Genomic DNA, 12,797 nt, shown 5'->3' with positions numbered 1-12,797 from the left:
GGGGATGTGATATTGTGATTTATAGGAAATACCTATTTTTTGGGCAATCATGACAAAAATGTATTTCTCATATATACTTGATCTTCACAGTTACTGGCTCACAGCTGCCCCCAAAACCCTTGGGATTTCTTTTGTGTCAAGAGTGTCTTTTGCTATGTTTATGAAGCTCACTTTCTGGGAGCACCTGAGGATGGGGACTAGTTGCCTGGGGGAACCAGCATGAATAAAGGGTTGGAACTTACAGTCCCATTCCTTGGCCTCCTGGGAGAAGAGCAGGGCTGGAAGTTGAATTTAATCACCATTGGCCAATGAATCAATCAAGCCTACATAATGAAGTCACCATAAAAATTCACAAGGGGCATCCCCGGTGGCGCAGCGGTTGAGCGCTGGGTTGCAAAGCTGCCCGCAGCCTCTGCAGCGACGGTTCGATCCCTGGCTGCTCCCCGGCCACCAGAGGAGGGTCCCGCATGGCGCACAGACCTCTCCTGCCGCCCGCTGCTCCCCTCAGCAGTGTACTTCGGTCCTTCTGCCTGCTCTGCTCCCCGCTCTGGCTCGGTGAATTCTCTCACCCTCCCACGCTTCTGACTGTACCCAGTGCATGTATAAACAAAAACAAACAAACAAACAAACAAATAAAACATGCCTCTAAAAAAAAAAAAATTCACAAGGGGGAACTTGAGAAAGCTTCAGGTTGGGGAATTGTTAGGGGGAAAAGGATGTCCCAAAGCTAATTCCATATAGGCTTTGTGGACTCCACCCCCACCCCAGGTCAAAGCCAAAGACACTGGGAACTCCAAATCCCATCACCACCAAAGGGAAGGTGGCTGGGACCTGAGGGTGGGGTTAAGCAGCCAGGTGGATAGAAAAGGCAGACACGTGGGCTTTGGAGGATCCCCCATTTTTGGCTCTCCGCCAGCTCGCAGGGTCCAGCTCGCAGGGTCCGGCCAGCTCGGAGAGTGACTTTGGGTTTCCGGGTCGTCGGATCGGGTAGGACGCATTAAAGACTTTATTTCCCTATTTTCTCCCTGAGTTGTACATTTTCCTTATTTCCTTTTCTCTTGTAAATAAACCTTTTATTAACCTTTTTGTGTGTGTCTGTAGTATTCATAAGTCCCTTTAAAGCGCGCGGGTGAGGACCCACAGCCAGGAACCCGTTTAATATTGGGGTTGCTCTATAACAGAACCAGAATGCTTCCATATGCTGCCTTGTCGGACCCCATGTTCTGAGAGGACAGAGGTCATTGTCCCGTGTCTCACTATGTGTATTTCTTTCTTTTTTTTTTTAAAGACTTATTTGTTTAAAGACTTATTTTTTTAAAGACTTATTCGTACCCTGAACCAGGGTACAGGCCACATGTGCGGGAGGGTGCTAGGGTTCACCAGAGACAGCGAGGAATGAAACAGGCTTGACTGATGAAAGGCACTGCTGAGGGGAGCAGCGGGAAAGACAGGAGAGGCCTGCCTCGCCATGTGGGCATCTCCGTGGCCGGCAGGGATCAAACTGGCACTGCAGAGGCTGCAGACAGCCTCACAGCATTGTGCTCAACTGCTTGTGCCACCAGGGAGGCCCTATATGTATTTCTTGGGGCTATTGATTCATATCCTTTAGCACACTTTATAATACATTGGTGATGTAGTGAGTATAGGGCTTCCTGAATTCTGTAGCAAAATTAATCTTACTTGAGGGTACCCTGGTATTACAGACTCTTCCAAAATTTGTAGGTCCAGGACTCTCTGGAGAAAGATTTTACTAAAGTTTCGGTTGAAATCAGCAAGGATTTATTAGAGACTCATGTGTGAGAGGACCAGTGCCAGAAAAGGAGAAAGTTTGCCTCGCTCCCCAATGAAGTTAGCAGGTTTTATTTAAAGGGTAGGTCCACATGGAGGGGTAAAGGAGAGTAGCTTCATAACATGTTCTGGGTGCAGCCTGGTTATATTCCAAGTGCACACGAAGTCTCTCAGCCTCCTCCCTCCAGGAAATTGTGAGATAATCATTAGTCAGGATCTAACACTTTTTGTCTAGCATGGTACCTTTGGTCAGTCTTGTGGGCCAAACTGTTTGAATACGATAAAAGGCAGATCCCCTAGTCCATGATTTAGCCCACCTATTTAATCAGGATGCTGGGGCAATTCAGCCCGACATCCAATTTAGTTGTTTAAACAGGATGCTAGGCAGTTTACCACTTACCAGCTCCTCCCAACTTGCGGTTTCTTTTACTTAGACTGTTTCACTGGAATCCTCTGATTTATAGCCAATCATTCAAAAGCACAAATAACCTGGACTTGCAACTGGCAAGCAGGGTGAAGGGGAGACCTGAACTATTGCGAATTGGTCAGAAGCAGGGGCTTCTAACCAGCTTCTGAAGTGGAGGGTGGTCTTAGACTGAGCCCTTAACCTGTGGAACCTGATGCCAACCTCCTGGAAGATAGTGTCAGAATCCAATTGAATTCTCAGACACTCTTTGGTGTGGCAAGGCCTCCACACACCTCCTGGAATTGGGTCCAGGAATCCAGCAATACAGAGGATGATTATTTACATTTTGGACATATGCATTTTGAAGTGTCTGGAAAATATAATATTGGAGCTATAGATTGAGAAACTGTGCTTGTTTGATTTTAAAGAAGAGATTGAAGAGCATGCATTTATTTATGAACACAGGAATTTGGGGAGTTAGCCCTCTGATGCTCCGGGAACAATCTGACCCTGGGTAAATAAGGAAGACCTTGACAGAGCAGATTATGCTGGATCTGATGGTCCTCTTCATGCTGAATCCTGCCCAACTTGATACTGTCCACCTGTGCATCTAGGTCTTTCCATTGGTGACTTACATCTTCAAGACCAGGAAATGCAGTCCCCTGCCCCAGCGTGCCTGCCCCCCCCAATGTCTTGAGGCATTCAGCTCTGCCTGCATGCTTCTAAGGAGTCAAAAGAATTTGTCATGGCTATTTTTTTTAAAAAGATTTATTTATTTATGCATACAGGAACTGGGGTACAGGCCAGAGGTATGGGGGGGGGAGAGAATTCACCAGAGACAGTAGGGAACAGAACAGGCAGATCTACTGAAATACACTGCTGAGGGGAGCAGTGGGCGAGGCAGGAGAGGTCTGCTGCTCCTAAGTCATGTGGGCAGCTCCCTGGCCGTCCGTCTGCAGCTGGGGATTGAACTCGTGCTGCAGAGGCCGTGGACAGCTCTACAGTGCTGTGCTTAACCTCTTGCGCCACCAGGGAGGCCCTGTCATGGCTATTTTTTCTCCTTAAAAAAAATCTCATTGACATAAAAAGGTAAGATCATCAAGCCCTAAGTTATTTCCAGCCAATTGTTTTTTTTTTTTTCCAGCCAATTGTTTTAAAGGTTAAAGATTTGTAAGCCCTCATGACATTAACAATTCTGAGAACTACTTTCAATATTACCCACAAGACAGCCTTGCAGATACTTAGCATAACTCCATCAAGAATTGAGTGCTCTGCCACTGAATGATATTCTCCAGACTGTGGCTGCCCTGCATATTCATTTCATCCTTCTCTTCCTTTATAGTAGCCACATGGCATGGGGGAAATGATGTCATGAACAGAGGTAGAGTCTATTTATTTTTTTAAAGGTTTATTCACTTATGCATGCAAGAGCTGGGGTACGGACCAGATGTGTGGGGGGCGAGAGGACCCACCAAAAACAGAGCGGGGAACAGAATAGGCAGACCTCTCTTGGCTCGCCTGTTGCTCCCCTCAGCAGTGTATTTCAGTCAATCTATCTGTTCGAACTCATGCTGTAGAGGCTGTGGACTGCCCCATAGGTTGCATCCCAACCCCCCTGCGCCACCAGGGAGGCCCCCAGAGGTGGAGTTTAAATTAAAGCTAATGATATATTATTGCAATGATTGATTCAGAATGAATAGGTCAAAATCAATCAACAAATCTGGATCTTCCCTTAGCCATAGGGATGGGTTTGTGAACAGGCAGGAGGGCATGTGTTTGTTTGCAACCAATTAAAAAAACAGGAAAAGTCCTGCTGAGATGTCAGGGAAAGACTCTTCCCTCAACTTATGACAAAGCTACTCTCTTTTTCCAGCATTGTTATGAGGACTGATTACTGGGAGCCACGCTACTTATGTAGTCTGACAAAGGTCCGGGCATGGGGCAGATATCTGAAAAGTCAGGAATCTCATTAGCTGACTCCTAGATTCTCCTCATTTGTTTATGGCTAGTTTCTACCATTGTTAATTACGCATTTAAAAGTAAAACTGCGAGGGCCTCCCCGGTGGCGCAGCGGTTGAGCGCTGGGTTGCGAAGCTGCCCGCAGCCTCTGCAGTGCTGGTTCGATCCCCGGCCGCTGGGCGAGGGTCCCACATGGCGCGCAGACCTCTCCTGCCGCCCGCTGCTCCCCTCAGCAGTGTACTTCATCAGTCTGCCTGCTCTGCTCTCCCTTCTGGCTCTGGTGGATTCATTCTCTCACCCTCCCGTGCTTCTGACTGTACCCAGTGCTTGTATAAATAAATAAATCTTTTTTTTTTTAAAAAAAAAGTAAAACTGCGAATGCTCTTTGATCAATTACTGAATAACCAATTTGATGACAAATGGCACTGTGTGATACAAATATTACTTTTTTTAAAAAAAGATTTATTTATTTATTTATTTATACAAGTACTAGGTACAGTCAGAAGCGTGGGAGGGTGAGAGAATTCACCAGAGCCAGAGCAGGGAACAGAACAGGTAGACTGACGAAGTACGCTGCTGAGGGGAGCAGAGGGCGGCAGGAGAGGTCTGCCTGCCATGTGGGACTTCCCCAGGCGGCCGGGGATCGAACTGGCACTGCAAAGGCTGAGGGCAGCTTCGCAACCCAGCGCTCAACTGCTGCGCCACAGGGGAGGCCCCAAATATTACATTTTTTATAAAATTAGTAGTTCTCTGCCAAACGGCAGTAATTCAACATTCGGCCTTACATTAACAAAGTGAAAAAACTTCTGGGAACAAAAGGCTGTAAACATCTCTCAGCCAAAGTCTTTAAGAAAATTTGTTAAGCCAGGAGGCCCATAGCCAGCTCCTGCTAAATTTTTCCCGTTTGTTTAGGGCTAATTCCCCTGGATGTAACAATTGATATGGTAGCTGTTAGAGTATGCATTTGAGAATAAATCAACAACAATTTCTTTACTGGTTAAGCTAATAACCATGGCAGCACAAATAATGCATTTGGAAATAGTCAATGTTACAACTACTGATATGTCACATATTTACCATTTTGAAAACCAAAAGCTATACCCATCTCCTGCCCTTCCCCTGATTAAATATTTGTAGTTCCTTAAAACAACCAGCAATCTTACAGAGAATGGAAATTTCCCTTGATTTTAAAGTTAGATACGGAAACTAGGCTGACTAGATAAGTAGAGAAATAATAGGTAGAAAACTCTTTTGTTAGATTAGGAAAGTTCCTCCCTTAATTGAGAGCTGGGGCTAGGGAAGAGTCAGTGTGGCTTGCCTTGCATTAACGCCCTCCAGGCCCTTGGTTCCTTAATATTGAATCAATATTAAAACAATATACTATAGATGATGATTTCTTTATAATAGCCTTCTGTTTTTTGCTTTAATCATTTGGTTATATGTTAGTCTAAACTTTATAGGTTAGTTAGGAAATATCCCTTTGTCTCCCTTCCCCCAGATAACCTCCTGCCCTTTGTTTCCCCTAGCCCTTAGTTAATTGTTCACCATGGCAAACATAAAAATGTTAGTTGCAGTTACATAGGCTTTTTGCTAGTAATATAATAACTGTTGTGTTGTTTAAAGTAAATAACTTTTAAGAACATTTGTTTAGCAACTGTGCCTTCTTTAAGACAAAGAATAATAAATGTCACAACCTCTGCAGGATGGCAAACAGACCTTTGGCTGCTCTTGAAAAACATGTGATGATTGTTATCTTCCTACCTTAATGCATATGCTTATGCACTCACGATTTGCTTAGTATAAATAAAGAACTGCTGAGACCCTCAGCAGGATGATGTCTGCACCCTAACGGAGTGTCTGCGTCTCCTCATTTCCCCTCCCTATATTATCTAGAATTGCTCCGGCGCCGTCCCATCCTTCAGGAACCCCTGACACCCAGGCTGTTGTGGCTGGTTCGCAGCAACTCATGAGTGGAGTTAAACAGAGAATCAGAGAACAGCAGTTGGAATGAACTAGGGTCTGAACAGACACTTCTCTACTGTCAAATGATTTAAAAAAAAAAAAGACTTGGGAATTCATGTGATGTCCTTGATTCAAAGCAAAACAGTATATAGATTGGAATGTTACAGGGCAGGGGGAGAGGGACCCCAGGATCCCCTGCCTGTTCTCAATAGGTTCTGCCATTCACTGCGTTTAGACAAAACACACTCTGGTGCATAAGATCTTTAATGGAAAGAGACTTTAATACAATTAGTGACAATTAGTGTGTAATACAGAAAGGGGGAAGAATAAAGTTTCCAAATCAAGCACCCAAAGATACCCGTCCCCTCGTGGGTAAATGTCCAGCCAAACAGGGTTGTCCCAAAGCAGGGCATCTGAGTCCTGAAAACCTGCAAGTCTAGGGCACCTCCTGGAGGAGACCCATAGGAAAATGGCAGAATGGGCCAGACAAGTCTGGAAGGAAAAGAGCAAAATCAAAATCAAGAACTATGCTGCCATTGTCAGCCTTCCCACAGGTCTCTCACCCACGTCTGTTTCAACCAGGACCAAAAAGCAAGTTAGCTTCTTCATGCATCTCTCTGCTCCATGTGCCTCTTCCTGGTCTCCTCTTGTTCTCCATCCTTTTTCCTTCCTTCCTCTGGTCTCCTCTCCAGCTTCTCCTCTTCCCTACTCAGCTCCACCTCCCTTGGGTGAGGCAGGGAACCTGGAACCTCCTCTTTTCCTGGAGACCACCTTGTTACAGGAGAGGTATGGTGGAGCACATTTTGCAAGATCTGTCTTGGCAAGATTAAGTCTTAGAGTGTTAGAGTAGTGACAGGGAAGCAGGATTAACCAGAAGGTCATTTATTAGGGATAAAGAGCGAGAACTTGGCTTAAGGTGATTGGCTGGGATTACATATTTGAGAACAATGAAATCATTACCGCTTCTTTATATTTGGGGATTAGCTTGCTGGATATAGCTCAATTCTGTTCAAATGGAGCATTTACCAGAATATGCAAGTCATCTAGGCATAGGTTTGTTGACATGGAACCGGGCAGGAGCAGCTCCATGGTCCTAGAAATGTGTTTCAACTCTACATTCTGTCACGTGATTCAGTTGATCCTCTTCGTGGCGAATGAAATCAATGGAGTTGAATTTTCTGTCACTTGTTGCCAAAAACACTCCCAACACTTATATAATTGTGGCAGGAGTCACTAGTATAAAGATGGAAACTGAAAGTAGAATAGAGGTGCTCCACCCATGGGTTGTGCAGATGAAGAAGTCCTTAGATAACTGAGAAACAACAACTGGCTGGGAATTGACACTGAGAAGCCATGTTGGCAAAGAGCAAAAAGAGGAAAAAGCAGCTGTGGGAGCTAGAGGAGATAAGATATGATGATGATCACCACATGATGCCAAGAGGCCAAGGAAGAGGACTCTTGATGGCGATTTTGCAACAAGATTACTGAAGGTCACAGAGGTGATGGTGAGGGCCCCGCCTGATGGTGATGGGAGGAATGAACACACAAGTGGCCCAGGACTCACAATAAATACTGCTTCCAAGGAGACTTATGCTAAGAAAAAGAAGACTGAAAAAGGGGATAGCCCTATTTCAAAGAAGGTAAAATGGGACAATGTGATTATGCATGGACTTCTAGGCAAATACTTGCTTACATAATCTTATGTGACTATCCAACAAGCCCAAGGCACCATGCTACTTTATTGAGTCTGTCAGACTCCAAAGAGGATGCTCTTTCATTTGCGAGCTCGGGAGAGGTTTATGGTGCATCCAGCCCCAATATGACTTTCAGAGACCCTTTTCAAAAAACTTATTAAGAACTTCAAGATGATGATAGTGTTATGTGATGTAAGGAAACCAGGACACCGAGGCTAACAAAGAGCAGGTTTATTGTATTGGTACTTGACTTATACGATCTACATCCAAAGTCTGAGTGCTCTTTTAAGGATGTTTATGGGCTTGTGCTGGGTAGGCTAACATTGTAACTGTTCAAGGTCAGGTGTGACATGAGTTACAGTCCAAGAAATGTAGCAAGTCGCTATCACAGGACCCTGGGCTGCTCTGCTCAGGCTCCTTGTTTCAGCAGAAGAGCATTAAACCCAGGTGGGCAGTGTCTTCCACCTTTGAAGCTGGTGCTCGGTGAATTCAAGAACTTTGCAGGAAAATCAGATGCAACCACCAACTATTCTAGAATCTTTTTTCAGAATAAAATTCAGAGACAAAGACGAACACAGGGAAACGTTACTGCTGACAGTCCAGAGGAGCCACACTTTCAGAAATAGTGGTACATCAAATAGAAAAAGAATGTCTAGCTTAGCTGGTAAGACATATATTTATAGCTCAGTTAGGGCAGTTGACAATTCAGATTGGATGGGAACAAAATGTTCTCGTCTTTCAATAAGGAAAACAGGATGTTCAGTTTTTGTGGCTTATCTTGGGAGGCAAATCTTTCAGGGTTTCCTGTTGGTCAAGGCTTCTAGGATGTTCTGCTATTCATGGTTTATCTTGGAATGCAAGGTTATTAGGAATGGAACTTTTTCCTGGTTTATGGGAAACTATTTGTGAACAGGGCTGGGTGAAGGGCAAGGCCCCTTTTTCCCACCTCTTTGCTTGCTGTGTCCATTTCCCTGTAATTTCCTCTAGCTCAGAACCCCTCCATTTCCTACCCCAGGGGCGCTATCAAGAAAACTCTATTGTAGTTTGTTGCTCTGGGTAGATTATATAAGAACAATAAGCAATATTAAATCATGTTATTAATTCCCAGTATATTATAAAATATATATTTTTGAATATAAATATAAAAAATATATAAAATCTACATCATGTTATGTGTGCACATATATATTATGTACTAGATGGGCTCTACACAGTCTTGGATGGGTAGGAAGATGTAGACATACACGTAAGGACAGGCAGCAAGGCGTGTTCTGCACTCTTAAGCCATCTTGCTTGTATTTGGATTCAAAATATATTAATTTTCAATTCAGTTTAATATATACATCATGGTTTGTTGCTAACCCCAAATTATTCCAGTTGGATTTTGTTAAAGTATTCAGATTAGTCCCAAGGCTGAAGTCACTCATGCTAAGCCCATATCAGCAAATCTGACGCAACTAAATATCTAAGCTCAGCTCTCCCAGAAAAGGAGGACTCTGGTCATCTCTCAGCACCAGACTTCTCAGCACACACGCCTTCCCCTCACTCCCTAGACAGTAACCTACTAGCAAATGCCCAGTATGACATCCTTGTCCCGTCTCATTCTGATCTGTAAAAACCTTGCATCTACACAGCTCTTGGAACTTCTTTCTGCCTCCTAGCTTGGAAGTTCCCAACTCATGAGTTGCTGAATAGAAGCCTACTAGATCAGGAAATGATCCGTGGAAGGTTTTCTTTTCACAAATCATGAACATTTGTTAAGTGGTTAGAATCATGCTTTGCTCTTGGTAAATCTTTTACAAGTCTTAGCTCATTATATCCTCAAAGCTACCCTGATTGGTAGATATTTTACCATTATCATGCCCACTTTACAGATGAGGAAACAGAGACCCAAAGAGATTAGGAAACATGCTGAGTTTGTGCATGTGGCTGTTAAGAGCAAATCCCCCTATCTGTGACAGGGCAGGGAGAGGGGCACTCCAGACCCTGCAAACTTGCCTGCTCTAAATAGGTTCTGCCATCTTCTGCATCAACACAAAACATATGAGACTTTAATGAAAAAGGAACTTTAATACAATTAGTAAACAATACAGGAAAGGCAAAGAATATAGTTTCTAAATCAAGCACCCAAAGTTACCCGACCCCTCATGGGTAAAAGTCCACCCAAGCAGGATTGGCCCAGAGCAAGACCTGAAAGCCTGCCACAAGTCTAAAGCATCTTTCAGTGGGGACCCACAGAAAAGGATCAGAAACAAACAGACAAGTCTGGGAGGAAAAGAGCAAAATCAAAAGCAAGACAAAAACTGCCATTGTCACCTCCCCATGAGTCTCGCCCACATCTGTGTCAACCAGTCCATGACCAAAAGGCAAATGCAGTTTCTTCACATGTCTCTGCTCCACATGCCTCCTCCAGTTCTCCTTCTGGCTCCATCCTGCTTCCTTCCTTCCTCAGTCTCCTCTGCAGCTTCTTCTCTCCCAGCTCAGCTCCACTCTCCTTTTGGGTGGGGCAGGAAACCTGGAACCTCCCCCTTTTCCCGGGGACCACCCTGTTACACCCCCCCACACACACACACAACCTGAAAGCAAGGTAATAGTCTGCCCAGGTGGTCAGTCCTCAACACAAGTATATTGCTGCCCCTGACTAGTCCAACAAAAACGCTTAGCATTTCTTTGTAATTATAAAATGTAGATATCATAGATTTGGAGCTAAAAGAGATCTCAACTATAATTTATCCCAACATATTAATTTTATAGTTTGAGAAATTATGTTTCAGAAAAACTGATTTCTCAAGATTCCAGAACACAAATGGCAAAGTTGCGACTAGAACCTAGATTTGCCTGTGTTGTGTCTCACAAATATAAAAAAAAAGTAATATTTAGTAATATTTGTGTTATAGCTCTGAAGGGGGCTGAAGACAAACAGAACAGGACAATAAGCCAGAAAAGGAAATACTTTATCATCCCACCACAGCTACTTCCAAGTAGGTGTGTCCTAGCTCCTGCCCATGTGGAAATAACAAAGGCTCTGTTTATTTCTTTTTATATCATATTATACCTCACTGCAGATTGGAAACATTAGGACTCATGCTCATGAATTCTTGTGCAGGGTTATAATTTTCCACTGGCTAGGAATCATGGTTTAATTTGTTTCCAGGCTACAGACTCTTGTCTTACAAATTTTTAGGCTTTTGTCTCAGAGGGAGACAATGAATGAGTCAGTATCCAAGCAGGAAACTGCTCGATATATTCAAACAGCAGAAGTGACATTTACAAAGGTGAGGGCAGAGTTATGGGAAAGGAGGGCAAAGGTGGTTCAATACCCCAGTGCTAGCAATAGCAGGGAGACTTTCTGTCTCCCAGTCCTGCAAGGACAAGGGAAGAAACCAGCTTGGAAGGGAGAGGGGTAGCCAATGAGAGGAGGGAAGAGGGAAGGGAAGGACTTATATAGCCAGCTATTGACAACCCAGCTGGAGAGAGCTGGAAGAAAAAATACTGGAGCTCCATTCACCATCTACCTTTTAATTTATTAAAAGGCTTCAGCCCCAACAGAATTTGGAGGTCAAGGGAACCTCGTGTATGCAGTCTATGAAGGTCAGTGTGCTGGGGTACGGAGTAGAGAAAGACAAAGCAGAAAAACATTCAACTCATAAACTGACCTCTGATTTGTAGATAAATTAAGTACCACAAACATGTTGAAAATTAGTATGAATAATAGTGCAAGAGGGAAAAATTTTCCCTTCTAGGTCCTTTTGTTATAGGGCAGCCCTGATACAAAACGGGGTGCCTGACTGTGGGTCCTCACCCACGCGCTTAAAAGGACTTATCAATGCTCTACTGCAGGCACACGCGAAAGGTTAATAAAAGGTTTATTTACAAGGGAAGGGGAAATAGGAAATGTACAGCTCTGGGAGAAAAGTGGGAGACAAAGTTTTAAATGCGTCCTATCTGATGCTCCGATCTGGAATCCCAAATGGCACTCTGAGAGCTGGCCGTGAGCCAGGAGCCGTGAAGCCAGGAGGTGAGCGAGAGAGAGAGAGAGAGAGAGAGAGAGAGAGAGAGAGAGAGAGAGAGAGAGAGAGAGAGAGAGCCCCCCAAGGCCCACGTGTCTGGTTTTTATACCAAACCTGGTTGCTTAACTCCACCCTCAGGTCCCAGCCACCTTCCCTTTGGTGGTGATGGGATTTGTCTTTCCCAAGGTCCTGATGGCTTTGGTCTGGAGTGGGGGTGGAGTCCACAGAGCCTGCATGGAATTAGCTCAGGTCATCCTTTCCCCCTAACAATTTGACTTGTCTAAATTAAATTGATATGTCAGATTAACAAGAGAAGCATCTTATTTTGTGCATATGGGAGCCTCTTAAAAATGTAAGATTCAAAGAAATGAGACCAAAACAGGAAGGTTTTAAACCTTTTAGACAGAGAAGTCATACATTTGTGAAGAATTGACAAGACAAAGGGGTTTAGGTTTGGGGTAGTAGTTTAGTGAGGAAGTAACGAGATTTACTAATCCAGACTCCTCTGTCCTAAATTGTCTAACTCAGTTGATAAGGAGGACTTCCACCTGCTGCTGGCACAGGGAGGTACTTATTACAGGGGAGATTTATCTTCTGCTTTCAGGAGACAAAGAAAGGTCAGTGTGTCCTTCCTGCATCAGCTCTTTCTCTAAAATCTTCAATTCAAAATAATATGCCAAAGTGGGGATATTTTGAAATGACAGAGTATATACCCCTCCAATAGCTTACTCTGAGCCAAAATACTATTACTTTCCTAACAGTGAGAGTTGTAGTCTTACATCAGGATGCTGAGACCCCAGGGATAAAAAGGAACTAACAATGCGGAGAGCTGGGAACACCGGGAAGAGAAAGACTGAAGGGAATTATGTGCTTGGTATAATATGAAGGACAGACGGAGGTCAGCGCAGCTGTGGGAGGGAGAGGAAAGAGTAGGAGAGGAGATTAGAAAAGCCTGGGGTATGATCAAATAAAACCTTG

This window comes from Talpa europaea, assembly GCF_964194135.1.
Source record: "Talpa europaea genome assembly, chromosome: 15".
In the NCBI taxonomy this organism is placed as follows: Eukaryota; Metazoa; Chordata; class Mammalia; order Eulipotyphla; family Talpidae; genus Talpa; species Talpa europaea.
This window is presented reverse-complemented; position numbering follows the sequence as displayed.